Source organism: Dromaius novaehollandiae, chromosome 11 (genome assembly GCF_036370855.1).
Source record: "Dromaius novaehollandiae isolate bDroNov1 chromosome 11, bDroNov1.hap1, whole genome shotgun sequence".
In the NCBI taxonomy this organism is placed as follows: domain Eukaryota; kingdom Metazoa; phylum Chordata; class Aves; order Casuariiformes; family Dromaiidae; genus Dromaius; species Dromaius novaehollandiae.
In genome coordinates, this window is record NC_088108.1 from 26,005,550 (window position 1) to 26,021,881 (window position 16,332).

At 53.9% G+C, this 16,332-nt stretch overlaps 1 protein-coding gene across 1 annotated transcript in view; it reads left to right on the plus strand.

The window, feature by feature from the left end:
• The window catches only part of EFNB1 (ephrin B1), a 70,258-nt gene that overhangs the window by 24,651 nt on the left and 29,275 nt on the right, over nt 1-16,332 (plus strand). The window lies entirely within an intron of this gene.

Genomic DNA, 16,332 nt, shown 5'->3' on the forward strand with positions numbered 1-16,332 from the left:
GCTCTGTGCAGCCTTGCTCTATGCTTTCCTTGTCCCGGGCATTCAAAGGCAGTGATCAGCAGTCATCCCATTAAGGAGTGGGCAAGTGCATGAGCTCCGAGCGGACGTTCTGGCTCCCCTTTTGCCGTGCGAAGGAAGTGCCGCCTGAATGCTGCTTTGCTTGCTTTCGGGTAGCAGCTCGCTGCTTCTGCTGTTCAGGACAGAAGTCTTTAATCTGGCAGGAGATCGTGCTTCAAAGCTCGGGAGAAGTGCTCTGAATGGCCTTGGCACGGCGCTGGATTTGCTTTGGCTGGGGTTTCCTGCTCTTGCACCACTCTAAAAATGGATATTATCTTGTGATATTGATTTGGTGGGCAGTTTAGCCTCTTTTGTAGTCCCCATCACCTTTGTCCAGTTGTTGTTACAGCATAAACCAGGAGCTGTAGAGCAAACTTTGCCTTTGAGGAGAAGTCGGCATGGGAGCAGCCCAAGTGGGCGAGAGAACAAAAGAAAACATTCACCTTTTGTCCAGTCTTTCTGCCTTTGATCGTACCCGGACCTAGTCCCGGCGCTGGGCAGCTTGCGAAGGCGGTATCCCTCGGGCAGGGTTGTTTCTCCCCCGTCCGGTTTCTGCCACGCAGAGGGATCACGGGATGCCCACAGCCCAGTGCAGAGCTTTTCCAGTGATGGGAGAAGCTCCCCGAATGCCCAAGCTTAGCAGTGGACATGCAGGCATTACTTTTCTTTCCAGGCTGACTTTCTTCACCGCTCCGTAACTGGAGAGACATCACTCGTAGCAATTTCACAGAGGCAGGAATGGCTTAACTGTATGTAGTTATAAATAAGCTGTTTCAGACAAACGCCTTTGTGTAGGCCGGAGTTAGAAAGCGGCTATAATACGTAACAGAAGCTTTGAGACATCTAAGCAGAGTGTGCACGTGGTCAGTCCTGTTTCAGCTACAGCTAATCAACTTCGCAGCTTTTCTGGAAATTAAACGAGTGTATCAGATGAACACCCAATTTGCATTAAAAGAGCAACTGTTGAAACAATTATAGCCCACGTGTCCCCCAGCTCGAGCACTGCAGTGTAGCCAAGTGTGGGTACGGGTGGGACGGAGCTGCTCTGTAGCTGGAGGAAGCCCTCCTCCAACGCGTCCCAGGCATCAGTGGTTTCTGCGGTGACCTCCACTATCGCTTCTTGCCCACTCTGACCTCAGTGGGCCTCGGTCTGAAGCCACCCAACCTCCGTTGTATGTTTGTGGGCAGTCGATGAGTAGCGGTTGGGATGGGGCAGGAGGAGAGGCGGTTGGCAATAGCAGACGTGCACATTGTTGCCCCGGAGGGGGAAGCCAGTGCTTTCTCCTCGGGCTCCCTGTCTGACTTGGCTCTTCAGTGTCCATCCGCGGTCAGCCAGCAGTCAACCAGAAGTCCAGAATGCCGTAGATCTCTATTGGTTGCTCTCTTTGGTCTCTTCAGGGCTCCCAGGCTTAGGTGTGCTCCGGTTAGCGTGCATCTTTGCCGCACTTAATTACTTGAGCAGCCTGGGGAGAAAGCTGTTCCCACAGCTGTGCAGGATTGCTGTGAGTCATCTGGTATGAGCCCTGGCTGGAGGCAGGGCACGGGCTGCGGGGCCGGGAGCACGATCCCATGCAGCATCGGCGGCCGCGGGCAGGGCATAGGTGTTCGGAGGTGCGGCTGGCACCAGTGCAGCCTGCCAGCTACTTGGGTGGCTGTTGCAACTCTCCTTCGCCTTAGCAACCCTCCCAAACTCTGAAGCCTAGATTGCCAAGCTGTTTTCTTTAGCATTCTTTATGTTAAGACCACTGGACCCCTATCCTACTTGTTTTATCCTGCTGGTGATGATCTTGGCACAAGCACTGCTGGAAGCTCACAATCTGCAGGCGTTGGGGGAGTCGAGGCAGATAGCTGCGCTTGAGCGGGAAAGCCTGCTCAGGAAGGCAGAAAAAACCCGGAGCCTGTGGGAATTGCTCTTTCTGGCTGATGACCTCTGTGAGTTGATCTGGACTTCCTCTGCCATGTCTTCTGATACAGTAATAACAAAAGAATCTGCACGGAAATCGGAGGGACTACGTTGTTTGTTGAAGGGTGGCTTTTTTTGACCAAGGGCACCTTCTCTAATGAAAACGTGCTGGACAATGGCAGTGGGTGAAGTTTGGATTCATCAGGCTGCCTGTTTTTAGGAGAAAGGGGGTGTACTGGGAAGAGGGGAAACCAGACCCTTTTCCAAGTTGCAGTTTTGCAATGGTAATCTGGATCTTCTGTTTTGTTTTCCATTGCAGAGAGACTATGAAGTTGTGTGTTTCTATGTTAAACTAGGTTCTGTCTGGTCTTTTGTTTGCCTATCAGGTACAACAGGGCCTGAGGGAAAAACAGTCTCCTGTTTACATTTTGTAAGTGCTTGGTTTTCAGAATTATAGCAGCAACTGTGCGACTTCTGAACAAATCTGTTGTTGGTATTTATTAGAAGGCTGTTGTCGCATCTAGTTGCTGAAATGCAAAAAATGTCCATCATGCTTAATCTGAGGCGGACTGGTTTCCTGTTGGGTTGGCTTGTATTTGACACTTCTAATCATGCTTTTTGGTGTCTGTAGGTGTTCTTGGTGAGGACGTGGCTTTTGTTTTGGGCTGCGGAGGTGCCCAGAGCAAATTCAAAGCACCTCTGTCAGGACATCCCACAGCTAGCAGTGGTTTAAGAGAATTGCAGTTGAGGGCAGAAGATACAGAATTTATTATTGGCACTGAAGACTGGGAACTGAAACGGAGGGTGTGGAGCCGTGATGGGATCTCTTTTGTTTTCCCACTCAGGACACACAGCTTTATGCTGGGTAAGCAAGATGCTGCTTGGTCTTAAGTGGTTAAAGCTGGGTAGAGTTATGTTTTGAGTCCCTGAATATGAGGCTTATTGTTGTTAGACCTTTGGAGGGGTCGGAGAGGTCTCTTGGCGTTGCAGAAAAGGACAGCCGCTGTCTTTCCTGCGGAGAAATGCATGGGATTTCTGGCTCCCGTTTAAGGGAGGGTTGGAGATGGTCTTTGAACAAAGACCGACCCGAGGGTGAGGGTGGTAGCGAGGGCTGCAACGTGGGCAGCGGTGGGAGCGGAGCGTCTAGGTGAGGGAGGGGTTGCGGCGACCCGGGGCCCCTCCGCCTGCCTTGCCCGACAAAAAGGTATTTGAGCTGCCTTGCTCGGCCTCTCTGCGCAGGGGGAGGGCGGGGGTCCGAGTGCGGCGCTGGGGAAGGGGCTGCGGCTGCGGCGGAGGCTGCGCGGCGCGTTCACCGGGCAGCACCGGGCGAGCATCTGCGCTTTTGTTCCTCTGCGGCTGCGGGGCCGAGTGGCGGCTGCCTCCTGGAAACCCGATCCCTGCGCTATCTGCCGATCTGGATTACCCCAGCACTTTCCCCCATGTTTAATGTTAAAACCTCTTTCTGGGAAGTATTAGGGGGTTTTTTTTGTTTTATTTTTCTCCTGCAGCTGGTGTTTACTCAACTTCTGCTTACATTTTAACTTTGGTTTGATGATAAACTCCAATCAGTCATTGGTGCAGAACTTGCAAGGGATTACATATATTGGAGAAACATTTACTTAAGTAGCTTCTAAGTTCATCTAAGAAAATGTCTGCTCTTGGGAAGGGGGGTGGACGGACCGGCTCCTGCAGTGCTTGAGCAGAGCTGACAAAGTTCAGCCCGAGATGTGGATCTCTCATAGTTCTCGGCTAATGGTTTTAGCAGAGCTGTGGCATGCGTCCCCCGTCCACCGGCCCTCTGATTTGTTCGCTGCCGGCGGGCTCAAGTGCATACCAACTTCTGCTTCCCTCCGAAGGAATGCGCAGGTTAAATATAGCTGCTGATTTTGGCTGAGTTAGTGCTGGCTTTAAACTCCACTTGATGCTGTTTGCCGGGATCCATATATATTGTGGTGACTTTGGAGTGCTGCATCCAGTCAATTCCAAATTGCTTCTCAAGTGGATTAAACTGACCTGGAATGAAGCATTTTTGGCTCTGAATATGAGTGATACCTGCAGCAATTTAGGGATAGCTGTTGTGTGTCTTTATAATTTATATCCACTCTGGATGTGAATTAGCTTCCAGGTGTGGACAGGTCTCGTGGGTGTCCAACTCCTCCAATCGCCTGGCTAGTCTCAAGAGCAGCAGGGTTTTGGCTTGGTTCGCCGGGAGATCTGACTTCAGGGTTGCAAGCTGCGCTTCGCCTTGCTGATACGAGCCTACCGGGAGGGAGGCAAGCGAGTACCGGTGCCAAAAGGGGACGGCGGGATTTCGGCCTCGCCGCGCGGCTCTGCGGCTGCCCTTCGGCGGTAGCGCTCTGCCTCGACGGTGGATGTTGGGGGGATGCTGTCCTGCCCCAAACGCTGGTGTTGCCGAGGCGAGAGACCCCCGAGCAGGGTCGCTGGCACTCCTGCGTTTGGGGGCTGCGAGAGACGGGGGGTTTCCTACGCTGGAAAGCGCGTGTCCGCGGTGGAAGGGTCTCCCTGAGATGTTGGGTCTCCTGCTCCTCGCGGGCTGTCCCACCCCGGCAAAGGTGTCCATGGGACTTGCTCCTTGCTCCGGGAAGGAACGAGCCCCCACCGGGGGCCCTCCGAAAAACGGGACCCGCGTGGGCAGGAGCCTCCTCGCCGCTGCCGGAGGGCGAGAGGGAGCAGGAGACCCTTGGGGGGGGCCCGGTGCCCCTCGCCGGCGTTTGGGGGCGAGGCGGGGGGCCCCGGCGCTGCCGGCGCCAGGCAGCACAAAATGGCAGCCGGGCGGGAGGGAGCCGCGTCGCCATGGCGACCCGTTTCTGCCTCACTGATGCGTCGTGTAAATCCGTTCCCCAACGAGAAGGGCCTTTTGTCTTTGGGAGGGCTGAATGGGCCTCATTAAACCTGAAACGTGGAGAAACGGCCTTAAAGCGTGTCCGGCGGGCGGGAGGGGGGAAGGGGGCCCGGTCGAGTGGAAGGAGCGAGGAGGACGGCGACAAAAGCCCTCGAGTCGCGGCTCCCGCTCCGTTAACGGGGGCCGCGGCCCTGCGCCGGGCCGGGTTTCACCCGATTTCGTTGAAGGCCGCGCGGCCCTGTGGGGGCTTCGCTCGGCGGTTCCCACACCCCCGCCGGCCCCTCGGCCCGGGGGTCTCTCCGACCCACCAAGGAGGTGGCAGCCCGCAAGGACCGCGGGCGATGCGACCCCCGAAACCTCCCGGCGAGGGGATGGGGACGGGCTGGTGGGAGCAGCGCGGTGCCGAGGAGCTGCTCCTGCCGTGGCGAGGGAGGGGAACGGGGCAAAGTGTCCTCCTGTCCCACTGCAACCCCCCGGCTGGGCTAGCAGAGCTCTTCTGTCCCAGCCCTGCCCCCCCAGCGTCGCCGCCCTCTCCGCGCTTTCACGAGTTATCTATTTATTTTCTTAACGTGATAACGCTGTCCTTACAAAGCACTCTGCACCTAGGACACTCAGCGCTCCAGCAGCGAGAGCAGGAGTCAGCCCCGTCTTGCAGCGGGAAGCCGCTGTCAAGCAAACGGCTCCGAGCCGCGCGGCGAGGCGCCGCGAAACGTGCAAATGGCGCCTTTCTGCCCGTGTAACACGGAGCTTGCACCATGCCACCCCTTACGAGCACGGGCAGGCGCGTGTCCTCCCTCCGCAGAGCTCGCCGCGCTCCCGGTCCCTCCTTGCAGGACATTTTGCCACCAACGGTGGGTGGCTCTGGGAACGCCGCCGGCTCCGTCGTCCCTCGTGCCGTTAACGGCCGGGTCCCGGCGCGTGAGGTTTCCCCTCTGTCTTTATTGACATCTGCAGCCCAGATTAGTGTTTATGAAGCTGGGCATGAAACCCAGGGGGGTCTGAGTCGACCTCCTCCTCCTCCTCCTCCTCCCAGCATTGCTGCTGTCCCTCAAGGGGTGCATTCCCAAGGCCCTGTGGTTATGCTAATGATGCTGATGAATATTCAGGCGATTGCCGCAAGCACAGGGTCGCCTGCCGAGCGGAGCTGCAGCTTGGGTTGGGTTGTGGGGACATTAACTTGTGTGGGACTGAGGGATGGAGATAAACTATCTGTGGAAGGAAAAACTGACGAAGATGGATGTGAGGATACAAGCTAAGCGGGTAGCTGGGCTCAGCCAGCCACTGAAGTGCGTGGAGGGAGTATGTCCCCTCAGCAGGATGGGGAAAGTGGGAAGAGAGGCAAAAACATTACAGCCTTCAAGCAGTTTAACTCAAGAATGGCGATTCTGTTCATACAGTCCCAGCTGGTGCACTTTTTATTTTATCTTCCAAGTTCTTGCAAGACTGAGAGGACTAGTTGCGTGGGTAGATATTGTTACCACCGTTGTTCTGAAATGGGAAGCTGCTGAGGCCAACAGGGCCATGGGGAGTAAAGGGACCATAGGAATAATATTGCCAAAAAACTACATTCCTCGTTTTACCTGCCTTTGTGCTGAAAGATGATGAGGTGCTGTCAAACATGGTGATCAGAAAAGGGTCGTCGAACACTGTTCTGGATTAAGCTGCCAGTCAGAGGGACCAGGTGGTATTCATCCAAGGACTGACTGCACTTACCCTTAAGTGGCTGAGCTGCTAACAAGACGTAATCCGTCATTAAAATCAAATGCTGTATCAGTGGTTGGCAGGTAGCCAATATTGTGTTTACCATTAAAGGTATTAGGAATGATCCTGAGAATTATAGACCAATGCGCATTACTTTAGAACCAGGTAAATAATTTGATGAAATTGGCCATGAAGATTAGTTTGCTATGTACGTGTGGTAGAGTAGGAACTAACTGTCATAAGTTTTGGTGAAGGAAGGAAACTAGGGGGAAGAGCTAACTTTCTGCATGTGAATCTCGGGCTAAAATGCAAATTTCATGAAATGTCTCCCAGGAATCTACTAAGTAAAGTCTGAGGAGATGAGATTTGTCTTAGGACGTGAATTGACTAAAGAAGGGGTAGAGAGGTGAAATAGTCAATTATGGTTATTATTCAGGATGACTGTATCCTTCCTATGTCGATGCCTTTATGACCTGGAGGAAAGAGCGAGCAGTTGTGAAGGCAGAAACTGCAGAAGTGAAGGTGGGTTTGGGAGACTGGGTGACACGGCAGCAGGTGAAACGTGCAGAAGACAAGAGCAAGGTAACGCACATGCATAGCAACTGTCCTAATCATTCATGCACGCAGACCTGAGATTAGCTGGAGCTCCTGTGGGAGAAGCTGTAAGCTGCTGTTATGAATAGCTGAAAAATATCTCTTTGAGCAGCTGAGGCCAAAAGAGTGAATGAGATATTAGGCTTTTTCAAGAAAGACTTACCTGAAATTGCTGCATTCTGTTCTGATCGCCTCATCTCAAAAGGGATATAGCAGAAATAGAAGAGGTCTGTAGCAGGGCAATGAAAATAATTATACACAGATTAGCAGGAAAAAAAGATTGAGGGCTTTTTTTTTTTTTTTTAAGGCAACTAATAATAGCAGGGGACATGAAAGAAGTGAGATCATGAAACTGTGGTGAATTGCATGCTCCTATTTACATTTTCTGTCGGTGAGGAACAACTTGACCGAACAAATGAGAAAGCCACGGATACTGATGGGAGGTGGGGGAGAGAGGGAACCTCTTTATTCAATGTGTAATTATCTTCCTTCCGTAGGATATCTTTGTCCTCAAGAATTTCACAAGAGTCAAAAAAAAAAAAATCAGATTGTAATAATGCTAGTAGTTACAAAAGGATGTTGTATAAGTCTTCCTGCTGGAGCATGTAAGCTGGCCTCTGGAAATAGCGGGTAGGAGCATGATTTTCTCATGCAAGCCCCCTTTCCTGCCTAGTCCCGCTGGTAGTTTGCTCCGTTGTTCTTGCACCTCCCTTTGAAACAGATCTGGGCACCGTCGGTGTGCTGGAATTGGGAGGGCCATGGGGTTAGGTAGGTACACAATTGCTGTGCGTTAATTTTACTTGGCTTTTGAGATGTAAAGAAATGAGTCGCAAGGCAAGAGCTGCTAGCTCCGGAGCTAGGCTTTGTATCCGCTGAGCCAGTGGGCACTGCTATCAGCGTAGCTCTATTTTAGCCTGCAGGTTATTTTATAGCACAGAAGAGCCTGTCCCTTTTCTCCATAAAAAGGGAAACGTGATGTTCTCGAATCAGGCTTATAGCTTATTGTACAATTGTTCCCATGTAGCTTGCTCTTAAATTTGTTAGTGCTGTTTGACTTATGCCACAGCAGCAGTGGTGCAAAGGTACCACTAAAGAAAGGTTCCAGTATTTGCTACCAGCCCCTTGATTTATCTTACTTGGTGAAAATAAACGTTCGTCAAGATGGAGAAGGCTGGGCTTTATGGTAGCGGCTTTGGAGGGAGCCTTTGTTAGTTAGAGATTTAACATTTCTGTAGCATAAGGTTTTTGGAGGATTCCTCCAGGGATAGGATTAATTTCTTTCAGCCACTGGCTGTACGTCCTGGGCAGAGGGAAGTATTCTAAATGTGGAAACTTGTGTGAAATATTAATGTTAGGTTCCAGAAGAGTAAATAAGAATGAGGCAGAAGGAGGAAGGCTTTTAATTTTCTGGCTGTGTGGTTGGACGTCACTGAAGATTTCACAGACCTCATACTTCTCAGAAACATTTTTCAGAAGAACACACTGAGCTTGTGCATGGAGGCTTCTAGTTTTATTTACTGAGTCTTTTTGGTTTATGCCACTATTGGCTCTTTCCTTTCTGTTTTTGATTTTTTGCCATGTGGGGCCTGTTTCATAACCGATGTGAGCTTTGGCAGCTTGCAAGAGCCATATTAATGGTGTAGGATATTGAGTATTAGGCAGTCACCTGCGTCTGGACGTTGCGGTAGATCCGTCACGCTCCTGTGGCTTCTGATTTTGATGTTTCCAATTGAAAGCACTGATATACTTTGCTGGAAAATCCTGTGGTTTGTGCGTAGTGTAGGACGTGAAATCTCGAGGACTGTCCGGCACTCTTCACCTGTACGTTTGCAGCTATTACACTCTTAATAAACTGTCTTATATTTGCTCTTTTTTCATACTTTGAGAACTAACGAAAAGAACAAAACTCTGAAGTAAGCTAATGTGCTTTATTAGTATAGCAAGCTATTTTAACATTGTCTTCAGCTGCTGGAACACTAGAAATATGCCTAGGTTTTGCATACTAGAAAATGCCATATGTAAACTGGTTATTGCTGTCCTCCTTTCGCAATGCATTGCTCTTCCAGGCCTCAAGCGTCTGCGCAGCCCTCACTGCTAAAAGTAGATGTCCTGCATGTAAGCTATAGTTATTTTTGGATTTCTTTGAAGAAAACAGCGTTTAGCATATGTCATCTTGTATGTATGTCAGAATTAATGCTTTAGAGTACCTTATTCAAGGAGGAGGTCATTGTTGAACATTGTTCTATTTTCTGCACAGCCTGAAATGCAGTAAGATGCACTTTGTTTTTCAGGCATGGGGAAACGTGGTGCTTGCACCAAAGATTCGTGTAGCTTACATGATTCACAGTGTGTCTGGGTTAGGGAGATAGGCTGTTTGAAAGTGTGTTAACACATTCTTTTAAAAAATATTTTCAAACAAGTTGCTGGTCGTGTTCTCCCTAAGGAAGAGCTGAACGACTACTGAAGTGTCTCTGAAGGTGCTAGATATCTTATCTGCACAACGTGAGTGTCTGAAACTAATGTTTTAAATGTATTAGCTAGCGCATTTTAAAACATGACCTAATTTGCTAGTCTGTACCTGCCCACACAAAGAGAGACGTCTGCGCTGCCTGCGTGTGCGGAGGAACAGCACAAGCAACTCGCCCAACGCAAGTCTTTTGCTCAGCCTGACTTCCATGGTCTTGTTTTTTACTCCTTGTTGCTGGGTTTATTTAGCTTTAGCAAGCCTGGGTCCTCACACGAGTTAAACGGGACGTCCCGCGTGGCTTGGTTCAAAGCCTCACGTCCGAGCCAGGCACGCGGCTTGTCCGAGGCCACGAGCTCCGCTGTCCCTTGTGGTCTGCGTGTGATGGAAACCCCGATGGCTTGAGAAGTTCCTTGGTGGGGAAGGTGCGATACAGGCCACATCTGGAGGGCAGAGGACTTGCGTTTGTGCAGGTGGTCGGCCTCGGTCCCCACCTTCTCCTCCAGCCTCCCGTAGGGCTGGTTCCCTTTGAAGCTGAGGCTGGAACTCAGCTGCTGATGGAGGGTGTCGTCTGCCTCGTTTGCTCTGGTTCCCCAGTGCAAGAGCGTATTTCTCCCTTGCATTGCGGCTACCTGGGAGGGTGCAACTTCTTTCTGCCTCTCTCCACGCCAGGTTTCCCTGTCTTCTGTACGTGGGGCCTGTCAGGAGCAGGTTTGTGCTCCCCAGGCTGGTGTGGGACTGAGAGGATGGAGGCAGCAAGCGCTGCGAGGTTCATCTTAAGTCGCTTTAGGAATATGCTGATGCTGCAGAATCAGAATTGCTTAAACCCTTGCCTAGATTCAGCACGGTAAAACAAAGGGTATGACCCATCATTTAATTCTCCCGGGTAGCCCGGCTGCATATTTTGAGGGATTATCCCGGTTCCTCTCCCATCGCATGGCCTCGGCGATGCCAGGCCAGCCGCGGCGAAGCCCGACACCGGGCGCTCGCGCAGCCGGGGGGTCGCAAAGGCAGGCTGCCGGAGCACGGCAGCCCCCGGGCCGGCTCCCCCGCACCGCCGGGGCCTCGGGGCTCCCTGGGGGCAGCGCCGCGGGGAAAGGCTGCGCTTTAATTTAAGTTTCTCCGCTCAGGCATCTCCGGCTCCCAGAGGCCCGCTGCCAACAGAGCTCTCCTTGTTTACCCAACTCGGAGGAATCGGTTTACAAGGCTCACAAATACCCTTTTCACCTTTCCCATCAGAAAACACCTCCCGAAACAATGAGGAAATTGGACGCTGCCACCCGATAGCTCCCGAGGAACCTGCAGAGCGAGGAATTCGCTAAGCAAACAGGCTTCTGTGCGCGGGGCGCCCCGCGCCGGGCCGGCCTCTGCGGGCGGCGGGGAGGCCAGTGGGGAGGCTCGGCACGGCCCGGCCTCCGCGGGAGGCTCTGCCCTGTTACCAGGGCTGCCCGAAAACCATCTCTAGGGGCTTCAAGCGGCCGGAGCTGCCGTGGGTGGAGGCCGCGCTCCAGCAAGCCGGGCAGCCTCCTGCCCCGAGCCCCCCTCGCAGCGCGAGACCCTGGGGGTGAGGAGGTTTCTTAGCCCTCTCTTGGGGTTGCGAGGCTCCATCTCGAGATTTTCCCGATAAAAAGGAGGGCTGGCCGAGCAGAGCGCGGTTCCTGATTCTCAGGGGTTTTAAGTGCCTGCCTGTTTTTGCAGTGACTTGGACTGTTTCAGTTAAAGCCTTAAAACCTGAGGGTGGAAGCAGGTCTGTTTGTGCAGCACCCCGTGCTTTCACGGGCTCTTAAGCAAGTTTGGCCCCAAAAAGGGTCCGAGGGGCTGCACAAGCAGCACCCGACAGGCTGGGGCCGCGTTGCTCGCGGTGGTGGTGACTGGAGGTGGTAGGTGGTCAGCGAGTGTCCGCGCCGAGGTGCGTGCGGACGGGGGGGAAGGCAGGACGCCGCAGCCCTCCTTGCGTTCTGCCCTCGTTCGGTTCGTGGGTTCGAACCTCCCTCCGGCCGCGTCGCAGGAGGTTGCTGCTCTCGTCACCTGCCTTCAGCGCCGGCAAAGCGGTCCTCTGCGTCTGCGCTCTTCCCGCGGCCCCGCTGCTGCCAGGGAGGCTGGTCACTGCGGGTGCAGGTAAACTGCCAGCTCTGCTGCTCTTTCCCCGTGTGCTGAGTGTTGGTGTTCACCTTTGGAAGGATTCCGAGATGAAGGATGCTGCAAATGGAGAGCTGGTGTCTGTACGGCAGTTCCACAACGTGGTCTCCTCCTTTAAAGAGACCCCATTGCGGTTGAAGAAGACCTTGGTGGGAGGACCTGCGTAAGCAGAAATAGCCAGAAAATGCTGCACTCGTCTTGCAAAAGATTGCTGAAAAATTTGTGTGACGCTACTTGCTCCTGCGGTCTTAGGAGTAAGAGCAAGCGAGCGGCCTGCCAGGCTGGAGCCAGGTGGCTTGGAGGTGCTCAGAAGCCATCTGGACACCGTGCTGGCAACGTGCTCTAGGCGACCCTGCTTGAGCGGGCGGCTGGACGAGATGCTCTGCAGAGGTCCCCGCCGACCTCGGTGGTCCGCAGGCTCCCTCGGGGCGCTGGAGGGTGCCGTCTGCCAGCGGTGCAAGGGGGGACTCGCAGCGAGAGGCGCCGGGCGCTGCGGGTGCTGGGTCCCTTCTCGCTGGGCGCCAGCTTTGCCTGCAAGGAGCCCTGGGGACCGGCTCCTGCGTCTCCCTCGCGCCGCGTCCGCGAGCGCCCGGCCGCTAGGAAAGGGTCCGGCGGCCCCGCATGCACGGGGGGGGCAGCCAGGGGGCACTCGCGGCCCCGCGTGCCCTCCCAGTCCCTCCCAGTCCCTCCCAGTCCCAGCAGCGCCGGGGCAGGAGAGGCTCCGGGGGCTCGCTGCCCTCTCGGGGTCAGGCTCTGTCAGCGGCTCGCTCGCACCTCGGGAGCCGGCTTGCGCTTGCCGGAGCCGTCTGAAATGGGTGTTTAAGCAGGTTATTACTTCAAGCAGCAGCCGCCCCCCTTCCCGATGCTCTGCCGGTCTGCCGTATCCTGATTTAAGTCGTGCATCAAACTGTGCCCCGAAGTGCTTCAGCATGCAGGTGCCAGGCACAGCTTCCTCGTTAAGGCTGAATTGCGTTTTGATTCCCCCCTCCCCGCCCTTAAAGCAGGGAAATCAGCTCCTTTGTTATATGCGAAGAACAGAGCAGATCCTTCCCCGAACTGCGCGTGTGCTCCTAGGGCACAATGAATTTCCTGATTAATTTGGAAGTAGATCTGTTCATTCTTTCCAGTTAACATTAATTTGAAGATGTGTCCTTGTAAAGACAAGTCACCTTGTGTCAGAGCGTAATTTTTTTTTGCCTTCAGTGGTCCCTCTGAATCGAAATTTCCCGTACATTAAAACGTGCTGGTGGTGTACGCAGGCTGCTTCTGGAAGTGTTTGGATGCTGCCTTTTCTCTGCTGCTGTCGTGACGGATGTTTTCCACCTCCCTCTTCTGTTCCTGGAGAAGCGTCCTCTTTGGTGACGGGGACCGTGTTCAGTCTCCTGTAGGATGGTGGTCACAAGCCATTGCTAGTGATGAAACAAAATTTGGGGCAAAAAATCGTGATGTATGGTGAAGAGTTCAAAGAGCAATGCAAGATACTTTGACGGCGAACACTTCAGGAGTCTCTTATCGTTGCTGATGCCGTACACCCTTTTAGCTCAGAAATGGCCCTACTTTTAGAGAAGAGGGAGTGCAGCGAGGGGGAAATGGAGGAGAAGGAATCAGGGAACTGGAGGACAAAGGGTGGATGTGTGCGCAGGAATGCTGCTGGCAGGAAGCCGCGGCTGGAGGGTGCGCGTTGTCGAGGCTGCGGTGGTCAGTGATGCAAAGCAGATACCAGCCTCGTCCTCCTAATCAGCGTGTCCTACCGGGAGAGTGGGCTGTGGGCAGAACTGGGAAGGCTGCTCCTGAAGTTGAAAGCGTAAGAGCGTATCCAAAACCCCCCCTTGGAGCTGGGTGTCTGCGTGTCGTGAGAAGGGCTGCGTGCCTCGGCTGATAGCTGTTTCTTGCTTGAAGCTCACGTATGAAATTTGAAAAATGCTCCTGGGCTAATTCCCAGGCAAGAAAAACTGTGTGCTTGTGAAGTTAAGGCTAAATGTTCATAGAAGAAAATTGGTTTATAATTTTCTCCTCAAAATAAATAGAACACACACAGACCTTGGTTCTGAATCATACAAGATTAAGAAGTGCCAACAGGATATAGTGTTTGGATGTTCCCAGCTGTGTTCCTGTGACTGCTTTATGTTCCCTCCCAACCCCATGTTTTTCCAGTCCTCCTATGCTTAAAAATCAACCTGGCCTTATCCAGGACCACACGGACTATTATGCCGTGAACGCTGGTTGGCGTCATGTGGACCGATAGGTTTGCGATGGTTGGAGATGCCCCGTTGGCCAGAGCAGCTGCGATGGCTCTCGCGGCGTTGAGATGGGAGGTGGATGGGAGCTTCCTTTGCTCGCCCGGGAATCGCGAGACATCTGCTTTGCTCGCTTGCGGCTTCCTCTTTGGCCTCCCTCGGGCAGGAGGGAGCCAGCGGAGGCCGAGGAGGGAATTTGAGTCACTTGGGAGTTCTCTGCCAGAAAACGTCTGACTCAGCCCGACTGTGGAGCAACGAACGTGGGATTCGGCCGCCTCTCGGGGTGGGAACCCGTGAGCGAGCGTGCAAGCGTTCGCCTGTGCGGCGTGTCTGTGGCCTCTCTCAGGGCGGGGACGGTGAGCGAGCGCAGGGAGGGGCAGGGGCTTCTCTGCCTCTCCTGCCCAACCTCTCCGGCGATTGCGTCAGGGCTCAGGTCGTGGGTGGGGGAAGCCTTTATTGCGTGTAACGCTTTGGAAACGGTGTTTTGGCAAACGGCCAGGTGACCTAGTTGGTAGCGTAGAGGCAGAGCGCGGCTCATCCGCCAGAAGCGCTGGGCAGGAGCGGGGCTGCATCGCGCGCTGTGCGAGCGGCTGCAAATGAGCGCAATGAAGTCGTTTTGCTGCTTCCCATTGTTCTCGGAGTTCGGTCTTCGCAGGCCAAGAGCTCGGTCGCTCAGGAGTTAAGTCTCCTGCTCTTTTATGAGGTTACTGTATAGCCTTGTTCCCAAAGTCGTGACTTTTATGAAACTTAATTACTTCCCGCAAGCTTACATGGCCAAGGTGCAGCTACTGAGCTGGTACGTGCTGCTGGTATCGAAACGGGAAAGATCCTATTCCCCTCCCAGCCTGGAGCCCGGCGGAGGCGGTGGCTTCCTTCGGACCTGAGCGGTGCCCTCGGGGCCGTGGCTGACAGGTCCCTGCTCGCGCTTGCGGCTGAGTCGTGGCTCCTGCTGCAGGTGACCTGGCAGGAAGGACTGGGCAGATAACGTATCTGAATTGAACTCCCGAGTCTGGAGTGGTGTGGATGAAGGCAGCGTTACCTGCCGTCCCTGTGTCTTGCTTCATCTTGCTGAGCTGGCTGGGGGCAAGAGCTAGGGCTGCTCCACTCTGACCCACTGGGCTGGAGGAGAGGTGCGGGTGATGTCTGTGCTGGCTGCCTCTTCCCGTACTACAGCTTAGCCCGAACCTTAGAGTCCTTGCCCAGGGCATCAGGGTGTGCGTGGGCTTGGGCCCCACCTCCCGTGCCTGTCGTCTTGGAGCCTGCTGCGTAAATCTGGAGCTCGTGCAACGAGAGGCCTGAAGCCTGGGCTGCCTGGGCTCTGGTTTCAGCTCCTTGGCTTCTTGCTAAGACTTGTGCGAGAGCCACGGAGCAGGTTGGTCTTGTGTGTTTGGTCTTGTTTCCTTGGTGCCTGTAGTCTCAGCCTGCGCAGCTGCCCCTGGGGAGAAGAGGACCCGGTGGCTCTGCTCCCCAAGAGCTGAGCGTGGTTACTGTTGGAGCGGGGTGATGTGGGGACTGGGAACGTCTGAGGGAGGAGGAGGAGGAGGAGGAGGAGAGCCATAGCTGTACAGCCTGTTGGGGCACGCACTCTTCAGTCTTCACAGTGCCCAAATTATGTCAGAGAGCTGCAGCAGAGATAACTTTGCAGTAACATCCATTCCCACCCTGTCTTGCCTCAAGAGTGCGTTACATTGCTTACATCAAAGTAGATACTCTGCCACTTTCCTCTTTGTTGCCCCAATTCTCTATGTCTCACTGAAAAAATATCAGTGTTGCTCTACAATAATGAAATCTGAATGTAATTATCAACATATTGCCTTCCTTCCCTTCCCTTAGTAATGCCCTGCCTTCCAGCCCCAAATAGCTTTCATCCCTCCTTGCTCTTCTCCATCCGGTCCTCCCACGCTCCTGGGCATACCGTTGAGCTGCGGCAACCTCTGTGTTGGTAAAAGTTGTCCTGCTAGATACTTTCTTTCCCTTTCCATTTAAGGACAGGAATCCTACGGGTAACTGGGGTGTGGATGGGATCCCTCCCCACCCTTGGGTTGTCAGGACTTCTCCCTGTGCCAAGTCATCTCCTGTCGCTGCGGGAGGCCCGTGACCTAGGTGTCAAGCATGGCAGCTTGGGCGGAGCGGTGTGGTTACCCAAGAGCCCAGGTTGCGGCAGCCGGTTTTAGTGAGGATGGCAGTGGGAAGATGCGATTCCCTCGCAGGCCCGTGTGCCTGCTAGCTCGGGTTGGTTCCAGGCGTGGGCCTGGGGAAGGTGATCACCTTCGTAGCAGCAGGAAGGTTGGGGAGCAGGCATGAATCAAGGGAGCCCCTTTTTCTGCTGATCTGCAGCCTGCGCCGGCCCCTTGTGCATCCAGTGATGGTGGAG